The sequence below is a fragment of the Humulus lupulus genome, chromosome 7 (assembly GCF_963169125.1).
Source record: "Humulus lupulus chromosome 7, drHumLupu1.1, whole genome shotgun sequence".
Lineage (NCBI taxonomy): Eukaryota > Viridiplantae > Streptophyta > Magnoliopsida > Rosales > Cannabaceae > Humulus > Humulus lupulus.
The window spans coordinates 74047824-74060730 of record NC_084799.1 but is presented as its reverse complement, the minus strand read 5'-3'; positions in this window follow the sequence as shown (position 1 = coordinate 74060730).

Sequence of the window (12907 nt, the reverse complement as noted above, 5' to 3'; positions counted from 1 at the left end):
TGACATGACATGATTGTTAAATATGGAATTGATCAAAGCTTGAGTCTTTGTAAATGTTCAGGATTATGATTACGTTTGTGATCGTTGAGTAAGCATGTTGAATGCCTTATATTTGGATATTTTACATATGATATATGTCTGGTTGCATTCCTTACTTGTGAGTGGCACTGACTCATTAGTCAAAAACGATAATGGTGTTAGTACTTGTCGTGAAATCTTGACTTATTAGTCATGATCGGCAATAGTACTAAGCATTAGTCATATGGTATTGGCCTATGAGTCAAGAGCGGCATTAGCGTGTTTAACGCAGGCCGAAATGATTAGATTTAATCAACATGATCATTAAATGCTTGACCGACCCTAAGGTCGAAGAAAACTGAAACGCTTGTCTAGTTTAAAGGCTAGTTACTTAGAGCCAGGGCCAAAAGGCTCAGGTGACTGAAATGTCACATGGTTTAGGGCGCAGAGCCCTAAAGAGAGACTTATTAGTCCTCTACATAGAGAGTGATTCATTAGTCTCCTACCCAAAGATAGACTCATTAGTCATCTATTCAGGGAGCAGATTCCCAAAGATAGACTCATTAGTTTTATAATTCAGAGCGCAGGTCCCCAAAGATAGATTCATCAGTCATCTACTTAGGGCGCAGGGCCCCATAATCATTTATTTGAATTTGCCTGCATGCATAAACATGGTTATTACAACCAGGCATGCTTATTATGATTTAGTGACATGTTATTATCTGTTTATGAGCATGTTGAGTTTTCTTGCTGAGCCTCGGCTCACGGGTCCTATGTGGTGCATGTAAAGGTGAAAGAAAGTTGGACCATCCTTGAGTTGGAGAGCTTAGGTGACGATGTGTACATATGCGACTGCTCGACCACCACGACTGAGGGTTTAAAGAGGAACTAGGGTTAAACCCTATTTCGGCGCTTAGCTCGGCTGGTTGTAAATCTTTTATTGTAATTTACCTTTAAAATGTATTTTAGGATCCCAATGTATACAGTAAACGTTTTAGTGAAACATTGTATATTTGACCAAAAATTTAACCCTAAATTGTTAATCACATTTAGTTACATTATTATGGCCAAATGACTCAGTTAGCAAGTTTAGCACTGTTTAAAATGCACATCGTAATGGTCCCTGGGTAGTAGGGCATTGCAATAACCTTATTATTCATCAAAGAGTTTTTTTTATTAAATCCCCTCATAAGCTGTACATGCTACAAACAATATTCAGTTGCAACTGTTATGCGTTCAAAATCAGATTCAGAAACAACTCAGTTACTCAAGATTGTTTTTCTCCTAATAGAACACAACCACCTAGCTCTAAGCTTCTATAAAAGGGAGAAGAACTTCTCTCACCTATATATGAAAAGCGCTCTGAGAATCATCATTGTTGTTGTAAGAAGAGAGAGAGAGAGAGAGAAAGAGAGAGAGAGAGATCCAAGAACCTGTAAAAGAAAGAATATGAGAGATTAAAAAGAAACAAAGTGAGATATCGTAAGTAAGAGGGAAAAGAGAAAAACAGTAGAGAACTACCTATCGAGCTGTGACCTGGAGTTTCTCACCATTTGTGTACTTGTTCTTGTTCATCTTCATAGTGCAACTGATTGAGCTACCCACTGAGGCGAGCTCGATAGAGGAAGTAGTCCAGATTAGGGTGAACCTCTATAACTTTTGTGTTTGTGGTTTTGTTTTAATTCTCCTTCTTTCTGTGTTGATTTGTACCTCTGATATTTGTCAAATGCCCTAATTTGTATGATCTAATTCTTTGTGGAATTTTTGAAGTGTGTTCGATTCTGCAATAGATAAAATAGGGTCAATGTTAGTAAAGTATTGAGTTACTGTTTGTGTACTCGTGGCTTTGAAATTAACCAGATATTGATAAAGTGTGAAAGGTCAGTCATGACCTTGTGATTCTAATCTTGATTTAATGAGTGGTGTAAGGATATAATAGGGAAAACCTACAAGTTTCAAAGTGTATAGGAGGTAGAATTCTCCATCAATACAACTTCATCTTCTATCACAATCGAGCAAACCTATGGACGACTTCATTAGTTGAGCGAGGAAGATGTGTAATTTGAGCATGTGGGAAATTAACACTGCTGGAAAAAAATGTCCTTTATTGACGGCCGAGCCCACTGAGATTGATAACGAGGGTCTATCTTGACGGTCGGCGGGCTTATTTGTCACTTTTCGACCATTTGTGGTGCAATCTCAACGGGCATAGCCTACAGAGATAGAGGCAATCTCGACGGGCTTGTTGAAGCATGTCGAGATAGGCTTCAATCTCGACGTGCCTAGCCTGTCAAGATTGAATATGAGCATGTTTTCTCGATGGTACTCATACGACCCGATGAGATAGGGTATTGCAAGGGGAATGATAATTTTTTATTTTTGTCTACTTCTCCCTGCTATGTTTCATTGATTGTATCTTGTATTTACAACATACCCACACAATTTACAACATTCAATTCCATCCCATTAAAGTTTTAAATCATCCATTAATGGTGTCAAATACACATAAATTTCATTCCATGTTGCTTAGGAGCAGAGATTAATAATGACAACATAACAAATTTACGCTTCATGCATAACCAATGAGTAAGATTATAAATGACAAGATTGATTGGCCAACAGCTATAATTACTACTTAATGAACTATGAGGATTGATACCATTTGTTGAAGGATCTAGACGGAGATTTCTAGGGTCTGAAATGTAGAGTCCAAGAACTTTACTTAGCTAAGATAGATAATAGTATGATAGTATTTATAGCATTATCTTTGTTACTGTGGATTTTTGGTTCAGACCGGGAATTATTTGGACACTCATAGTAGTACTTATAGATTTTCTAAGTTTAACCTATAGTTTAAGAATATTAAGTATAACCTAAGGTTTGATTAATGTGACTGATATTAAGGATTATAGTTATTATATTATAAGGTTTAGACATCAACCAATAGGATTTTAAGCACATGTTATGAATGGTGATTAAGGATTAAGTATTTTTTAGGATTAAATTTAATAAGGAGTAAAGTTTGAATGTTATAGGGTCAGTCAGCAGCTTTGAGTACGTTGAGGGCTTAGTCAAGGCTGTTTACTCCATTCAAACTTAGCTAAAAATGTGTAATTTCGTGTTTAAATATTCAGCGTGTGCCGATATATCGCAGCACGTAGATACGGAAAACACGAATCGATGCACGGTCGCCTCGGGAACAATGGTCCAGGCGATATATCGCCTATAGGGGGCGATATATCGCCTCCTCAAGCATATGTTCAAACATTTTTGAATTCTTTTCCTTTCAGCCATTCAAACTTCTTCAACAGTCCAGCATCTTTTGAACGAGTCTTCAGCCTCTGCTGAACGATTATTCAAATGATTTTCACCTAAAAAGCCATTATTTTTATTCAAGTAAAATCAAGATACTTTCATTCCCAAACTCTATAAATAGGACTTAGTACCCAGCCATTTCTTCACCTTTTACTCTAAGTTCAGAAGCTGCTAGTGCTAAGTGAGTGTGAGAGTGTAAACACCTGGTTTGGGAAAATCATAAGCTTAAACATCATAAGCTTATCAAACACTTTGGGAAGTGAGGTTCGTTAGTATTTCGGTTGTGGTTAGATTGATCTTGCAAGTCTTTGAGGTAAACCCGAAACTCTAGTTCATTTGATTTATGTTATGTTTCCCTTCTCTTAGTCTTCTACTCAGTTTCCTAACCTCATTCTTATTTTGGTTAGGGAATCCAAGTTCTTAAGCACATAAGTTGTGGTAAGCATAATTCTCAATGGTTTAGTCTTCCTATTCATTTTCATTTCTTCTTCTTCTTCTTAAGACTCACTCTTTCTCATATGGTTTTAGGAGTGTTCCAAAAGTCCCAACTCAGTCCATTATATCCCAGTAACTTTGGTAAGGAAAATAGGCTAGAATCTATATGTTTATGTTATATTATGTGTTATGTTATGATATGTTATGAATATGTTATGAATGTGTATGTTTGTAGGCTTGGGCTTATGCCCTATTTGACTAACAAGACCCCAAAAAGATTGTGGGCATATGCCTATTTAGCTGGTAGGACCCCACTAATCTCATGGGCATAAGCTTGTTTAGTCTATGGGACCCCAAGTAATAATGGCCATTATAATAAGTGTATTATGAAATTGATGTGTATGACTATGTGTTAGATTTTTCCTTGCTGGGCATTAGGCTCATTCCTTTCTGTTTATGTGCAGGAAATAAGTTTTAGAGGCGGAAAGATTCGTGACGCTTAGAGGATGTGTATCGATGGTGAATGGAGTCAAGGGGCCGAGCGTTATTCGATTCGAGGATGTAGTCTCATTTTACTTTTTTATGGTTTTACATGTATTTTCCGCATTTTCTATGTAACTCTTTTTACTTTAAGTTATTTTTTGTTTTAAAGACAATGGGTACCCATATCCTACTTATATTTATGAAAGTAACCTTTGTTTCTACAAGTTTATAATAAATTATGGTATTTTCGCAAATGTATGTTTTAGTAAGAATTTGTATGTATAGTTCGATAATGGTCCAAGAGTCTAGATTACTGGGTCATTACAGTTGGTATCAGAGCAACGGTTCTTTTGCATGAAGTTCTCCTCGATACACACGCTCAAAGCTCCGAATCGGACCGCCAAGTAAGTGTTTAAGTTACTAGTTATGTTACTTATGTGTATAGCTAACACCTTTAGTGTTTATGTTTTCAGTTAAGAATGAACGGAGCTTTAAGCAATGAGGATATCCGAGCCATTAAGGCTTTAAAAGGAATAAGGGAGCCAAGAAACACCGTAGGAGCACTAGAAAAGATCACTCGAAGATTGATCTTGTTCCACAAAGAGATAGGTCACCTTCAAGAGTCTAAGCAAATCATGATGAGAGCTGCAGAACAATATGTCCTAGTAATTAGGCTTTTAAAAGATTTTCCTTCAGCAATTTTAACTTTAGAAGAAATATGGGAGAATATAAATAATGATGATGACTTACAAGCAACCCTAAGATATTATTCTCTCATACTTAAGTTCACCTATGATTTAGAGTTTCAATTCACTAATGAGCAACAACATAGAATCTTCTTGAATCTTCCCCGAGGAAATTTTGAGGCTCAAGACAATGATGATTATAAGGAGTTAGTGGATGATATGCTAGATGAAGGATCGGATGTAGAAGATCCCGATTTTTAGAATAATAGTTTTCATTATTTGTTTTATTTCTTTCTTTATTTATGATTGTAATAAGTGAAAATTATTTTTTCCAAATTAATTTCATGTTATTTTATCATCATGTATGAGTTTAATTTTATTTTCGCAATCATAATAAGTAATAAATAAAATGAATAATGACTAAGTTCAGTGAGGGTGGATACAAATCAATGAACCAAGTTTCCTTACTGAGAGTTAGGGGGCCTTAGTAGTGGGAACGATATTACTGATCCCATCCCTCCCTCAATATGGTTAACTTTGGAACAAAGATAAGTTTCGAGCCTGAGAATTAAGTCATATAGGATGATTAGAAACACACTTAGAAAATAAAGATGACTTGTTTTTCTAAGTATAGAAACCCACTCTAACTAAATAAAGACCTATATAATTTTTCATAAGAAGTCATAATAAATAGGTCCGAGATATGTTTGTTTTAGAATAAGTTTTTGCCTTAGAGCCTATTAGGGTAAGTTCTAACAAGTTCTCGACTGTTAGAACTTTTGGTGAAGATGTCGCTCCGAAGATCTGCACGCACCAACGGAAACGCCTCCAACGTTCTTCCAACGACCAATGATGCCCTCCAGTTCGCAGAAGAGGAGTGCGTGCTACTACTAGCCGCAACGCGCCGACACCGTCAGTTGACAACAACGCAGAAATCGCTAGATGGCGACAACAAGTTGAGGAACTCTTGCAGCAACAACGTCAACAGGCGCAGACTCAGCCTCAGCCTCCGCCGCAACCGCAGCCGCAGCTACAACAAATGGCCCTAGCACCCCAACAAGTTGGTCCATATGGGGGATGGCCAGTAACGAACTACGCGCCACATCCAGTACCGAATATGGAGTCGGTGTATGAAAGGTTCCGCAAGCAGCACGCTCCAAACTTCGAAGGGACTATAGACCCCTTTGAGGCAGAAGAGTGGCTAAGGAATGTGGAGCCAATTCTTACGCACATGAACCTCAGTAATACGGACCGCATATCCTGCTTCTCGTCATTACTCAAGAAGGATGCCAAAATATGGTGGGACTTAGTTCACCAGACTAACGATGTCACCACCATGATATGGACAAGATTTGTGGAGCTGTTCCACAAGAAGTATTACACCTCGGCAGTCATCGCTAATGTTAGAAGAATATGCTCGTCAGTTCAACAGATTAGTCAAGTTTGCACCAGATTTGGTCCCAACCGACTTTACGAGTTTGACCAAGTTCGTCAAAGGACTTAGACCAAAGATGGAATTAGGGGTTAAGTTAGCAAACCTGGGAACCACTACCTATGCCAATATTCTAGAAACGACAATAGAAGTAGAAAGGATTAAGAGGAATGTTAGTGAGGAGAAGAGGGATTAAACGATGGTTCCAGACCAAAGTCTTTGCCTTGATCCAAGGAGGAACCCATGCTAGTAACAAGCATTTATAGGTCAGATCCTATCCTCGATAGTATATGTTCTAGTAACGCTTGATTGGTAGCAGTATACTCGTATATCTCGTTAGGAATGATAGAAAAACTAGACAAACCTAGTGAAAGATTTAGAACTAGGTTTGTAACCGAGTTGCCTTCGGGCAAAGTAGTTCTATCATCACGAATAGTACGAGGCGTACCGATCAAGATTGAGGACATAGAACTAGAAGGATACCTGATAGAGTTAGTGATCAAGGACTTCGACGTAATACTAGGCATGGATCGTCTAGCACAACATGGCGCAACGATCGACAACAAACGCAAGAAGGTGATGTTTGAGACTCCTGACGGCCAGAAATGATGCTTCATGGGACAAGCTTTAGGATTACGCACCTCGTTAGTGTCATCTCTCAAAACTCAACAAAGGATAGAGAAAGGATGTCAAGCGTTCTTAGCAAGCATCACGAATGTGGAGAAGGAGACGTCACTTAAAGTTGGAGATGTTCGAGTTATACAAGAATTTCCAGAAGTTTTTCCTGATGACTTGCCAGGATTGCCGCCAAATCAAGAAATAAACCTCACGATAGAATTAGTACCTGGCACCGAGCCTATCTCTAAGGCACCATACCGGATGGCACCTACGAAACTCAAGGAGTTAAAGACGCAGCTACAAGAACTCCTAGACTTGGATTTCTTTAGGCCAAGCCATTCACCATGGGGAGCTCCGGTACTATTCGTGAAGAAGAAGGACGGAAGTATGCGCATGTGCATAGACTACCGTGAGCTAAATAAAGTAACAATTAAGAACAAATACCCACTACCTCGGATTGATTATTTGTTTGATCAACTCCGAGGCGCGACTGTACTTTCTAAGATCGATTTACGGTCCGGGTATCATCAGCTCAAGGTAAAGGGAGAAGATATTCATTAGACAGCCTTTAGGACCCTAAGACAGCCTTTAGGACTCGTTATGGACATTACGAGTTCTTGGTAATATCTTTTGGTCTTACTAACGCACCAGCCGCGTTTATGGACTTAATGAATAGGGTCTTCAAGGATTACTTAGATAAATTCGTCGTGGTATTCATCGACGATATCTTAGTATACTCCAAGGATGAAGTAGGGTGCGAGGAACATTTGAGGATGATTTCGACGCAATTGAAAGAGCATCAACTCTACGCAAAGTTCAAGAAATGCGAGTTTTGGCTTTCGCAAGTGGCGTTCCTCGAGCACATTATATCGAAAGATGGAGTTGCAGTAGATCTATCAAAGGTAGAGGCCGTGAAGGATTGGCCAAGACCAAAGAAGCTTCTTAGGGCTAGCAGGTTACTATAGAAAGTTTGTTGAGGGCTTTTCTAAGATAGCCACTCCACTCACCAACCTGACCCGGAAGCAACAAAAGTTTAACTAGAACGATAAGTGTGAAGAAAGCTTCCAGTTGCTTAAAGATAAGCTTTGCTCAACACCAGTACTTAGTGTACCGACACCCGACGATAAGTTCGTTGTCTAATGCGATGCATCAAAGCTAGGATTGGGATGCGTGTTGATGCAAAAACGACGAGGTGATAGCCTACGCCTCACGTCAGTTGAAGGAGTATAAGCAACGCTATCCAACTCACGATATGGAGTTGGCAGCGGTGGTCTTTGCGTTAAAAATCTGGCGCCATTATCCTTACGGAGAACGGTGTGAGATTTATACGGACCACAAGAGTTTAAAGTACTTCTTTACTGAAAGGGAGCTTAACTTGAGGCAGCGCCGGTGGTTGGAGTTAGTAAGGGATTACGATTTCCTATACCACCCAGGAAAGGCGAACGTAGTTGCCGATGAGCTTAGTAGGAAAAGCTATGGGAATTTAGCAGCCTTATCCGGAATTGAAAAGCCACTACAGCAGGAGCTTATCAGTGCCGGAATAGAAGTGGTTGTAGGCAAGCTGGCTAACCTGTCTATCCAATCAAATCTGCTAGAGGACATACGGAATTGTCAGAGACATGATGAATCGCTAGCACCACTTATGGAAGCAGTCAGAGAAGGCAAGAATACAGATTTCTCAATATCTAGCCAAGGCTTATTGAGATATAAGGATCGGGTATGCGTGCCAAGTGATCAAAGTATTAAGAAGAAGATCCTAGAAGAAGCGCACAATACCCCGTACTCAGTTCATCCAGGGTCTACCAAGATGACTCATGACATCAAGGCAGTCTATTGGTGGCCAGGGATGAAGAAGGAGATAACGGAGTATGTATTTAAGTGTCTGGTATGCCAGCAAGTGAAAGCGGAGCATCAGCGGCCTGTAGGTTTATTGCAACCGCTTAGCATACCAGAATGGAAGTGGGATGATATAGCCATGGATTTTGTGATGGGGCTACCAAAGACGAACAAGCAGCATGATTCCGCTTGGATAGTCATAGATAGACTAACCATGTCGGCTCATTTTCTGCCTGTTAAGACTTCATATACGGCAGACCAATATGCAGACATCTACATCCAAGAGATTGTACGATTGCATGGAATCCCCAAGACGATAGTGTCAAATAGAGGATTAGTATTTACGTCAAGATTTTGGAGAAACTTACAGAGAGATATGGGTACTAAGTTAAGCCTTAGTACAGCTTTCCATCCTCAGACAGATGGGCAGTCTGAGTGTACGATTCAGATCTTAGAGGATATGCTACGCGCGTGTATACTTGATTTCGGAGGATCGTGGAACAAGTACGTACCACTGATCGAGTTCTTGTACAACAACAGCTACCAGTCAACGATCGGAATGGCACCTTATGAGTTGCTATATGGACGAAGGTACCGATCACCGTTGCACTAGGACAAGGTATAAGAAAGGCAGCTTCTAAGGCCCGAAGCTGTTAGACAAGCTCAAGAAGCAGTAACGCTTATTAGACAGCGAATGCTGGCTGCTCAAAGCCGTCAAAAAAGATATGCGGATACCAAGCGACGCGATGTGGAATTCTAAGTTTGAGATCAAGATATCTCCTATGAAAAGTGTCAAGCGGTTCGGAAAGAAAGGAAAGCTTAGTCCCTGATTCATAGGTCCTTTTAGATATTGGACAAAGTGGGAACAGTTGCGTATAGACTAGCCCTACCGCCAGCACTAGCCGATAGTCACAACGTCTTCCACGTCTCGATGTTACGCAAATATGTGTCAGACCCATCTCACGTCCTCAAGTACGATACGATAGCGCTCCAGAAAGACTTAAGTTACGAGGAACGACCGGTTAGCATCCTAGATAGAGGGATGAAGCAGTTACGGTCCAAGAGCTTTCCTATAGTCAAGGTCCTATGGAGCAATAGTTCTGAATGCGAGGCAACATGGGAGTTGGAGGAGGACATGTAAGGCCGGTATCCGGAGTTATTTGATAAGTAAATTTCGAGGACGAAATTCTTTTTAGTAGGGGAGAAATGTAGAGTCCAAGAACTTTACTTAGCTAAGATAGATAATAGTATGATAGTATTTATAGCATTATCTTTGTTACTGTGGATTATTGGTTCAGACCGGGAATTATTTGGACACTCATAGTAGTACTTATAGATTTTCTAAGTTTAACCTATAGTTTAAGAATATTAAGTATAACCTAAGGTTTGATTAATGTGACTGATATTAAGGATTATAGTTATTATATTATAAGGTTTAGACATCAACCAATAGAATTTTAAGCACATGTTATGAATGGTGATTAAGGATTAAGTATTTTTTAGGATTAAATTTAATAAGGAGTAAAGTTTGAATGTTATAGGGTCAGTCAGCAGCTTTGAGTACGTTGAGGGCTTAGTCAAGGCTGTTTACTCCATTCAAACTTAGCTAAAAATGTGTAATTTCGTGTTTAAATATTCAGCGTGTGCCGATATATCGCAGCACGTAGATACGGAAAACACGAATCGATGCACGGTCGCCTCGGGAACAATGGTCCAGGCGATATATCGCCTATAGGGGGCGATATATCGCCTCCTCCAGCATATGTTCAAACATTTTTGAATTCTTTTCCTTTCAGCCATTCAAACTTCTTCAACAGTCCAGCATCTTTTGAACGAGTCTTCAGCCTCTGCTGAACGATTATTCAAATGATTTTCACCTAAAAAGCCATTATTTTTATTCAAGTAAAATCAAGATACTTTCATTCCCAAACTCTATAAATAGGACTTAGTACCCAGCCATTTCTTCACCTTTTACTCTAAGTTCAGAAGCTACTAGTGCTAAGTGAGTGTGAGAGTGTAAACACCTGGTTTGGGAAAATCATAAGCTTAAACATCATAAGCTTATCAAACACTTTAGGAAGTGAGGTTCGTTAGTATTTCGGTTGTGGTTAGATTGATCTTGCAAGTCTTTGAGGTAAACCCGAAACTCTAGTTCATTTGATTTATGTTATGTTTCCCTTCTCTTAGTCTTCTACTCAGTTTCCTAACCTCATTCTTATTTTGGTTAGGGAATCCAAGTTCTTAAGCACATAAGTTGTGGTAAGCATAATTCTCAATGGTTTAGTCTTCCTATTCATTTTCATTTCTTCTTCTTCTTAAGACTCACTCTTTCTCATATGATTTTAGGAGTGTTCCAAAAGTCCTAACTCAGTCCATTATATCCCGGTAACTTTGGTAAGGAAAATAGGCTAGAATCTATATGTTTATGTTTATGTTATCTTATGTGTTATGTTATGATATGTTATGAATATGTTATGAATGTGTATGTTTGTAGGCTTGGGCTTATGCCCTATTTGACTAACAAGACCCCAAAAAGATTGTGGGCATATGCCTATTTAGCTGGTAGGACCCCACTAATCTCATGGGCATAAGCTTGTTTAGTCTATGGGACCCCAAGTAATAATGGCCATTATAATAAGTGTATTATGTGTTATGATATGTCTTTACGTTATTATGAAATTGATGTGTATGACTATGTGTTATATTTTTCCTTGCTGGGCATTAGGCTCATTCCTTTCTGTTTATGTGCAGGAAATAAGCTTTAGAGGCGGAAAGATTCGTGACGCTTAGAGGATGTGTATCGATGGTGAATGGAGTCAAGGGGCCGAGCGTTATTCGATTCGAGGATGTAGTCTCATTTTACTTTTTTATGGTTTTACATGTATTTTCTGCATTTTCTATGTAACTCTTTTTACTTTAAGTTATTTTTTGTTTTAAAGACAATGGGTACCCATATCCTACTTATTTTTATGAAAGCAACCTTTGTTTCTACAAGTTTATAATAAATTATGGTATTTTCGCAAATGTATGTTTTAGTAAGAATTTGTATGTATAGTTCGATAATGGTCCAAGAGTCTAGATTAGTGGGTCATTACATGAAACTACTTTTGGATACATGTCATCAATGTTCTTCCAAGATGTAGAATCTACAGGGTGATGCAGTTTTCCATCCTTGATTCTCTCGTCTTCATGCCATACAAAATTCCTTGAATGTTCAGGATTATGAAACAAACGATTAAACCTTGAAATTGATGGAACATACCATAATAACTATTAGGGTTAGTTAAAATACAAAGTCCAAGTGTTCTTACACAAGCTAGGTGTAAAACACTAAATGGTTTTACATAGTGAAGATGTGAAATTTGATTTTCTATTGTAGGTATTTAAAAATTATGTTTTTAGGTCCAAAGTAATACATTGTGGTATCTAAAGATGCCCAAAAAGTTTGGGAGCATTTGGAGGTGTTTAAGGTCAATTTTGAGAGTTTTGACATGCCTAGGTGGCTTTGCTTCACCACTTTGAAGGTGTTGCATCGCCTAAAACCCTAGGATTTTGGTGATGGCCTGCAGGCAACGCATCGCCTGGCAAGCGATACATTTCCTATAGGCTGGCGACCCTGATGTGTCCATATTGACACGTTTTTAAGCTCCAAATGATGTGTTTAAAAGTTCTAATCCTATTGGTTGGACTTAATGACGATGCCTACACTGTAAAAGGGTTCTCTTAGAGTTTTGCGATAGACTTGATCTCTATCTCAAAGGTCTCTCTAACCTCTCTTTCTCTCTCTAGGTCTCAAGGTCACAAGTTTTCTCCAATAAATTCATAAAGAAAGTGCTTGTGTTTGTGAATTTTAAGGCGTGTTCAATCCCAATTCTCATTTCTTACTAGAGAAAGCCTCAAGCACCTATTAAGGGCTAGGAAATAGAGAATTTAGATAGCGATACTCCTCGTGTACAAGCCTTGGTTTTGGTTCTCATTAAAGAAGAAGAAGTTTCAGGTGGTGTTCTAACAATGATTTGTAGCTTTTAAGAAGATCCAAGAGTTTTGGTCTAAAACTAGGGTTTGCATTCCTTATCTCAATCTT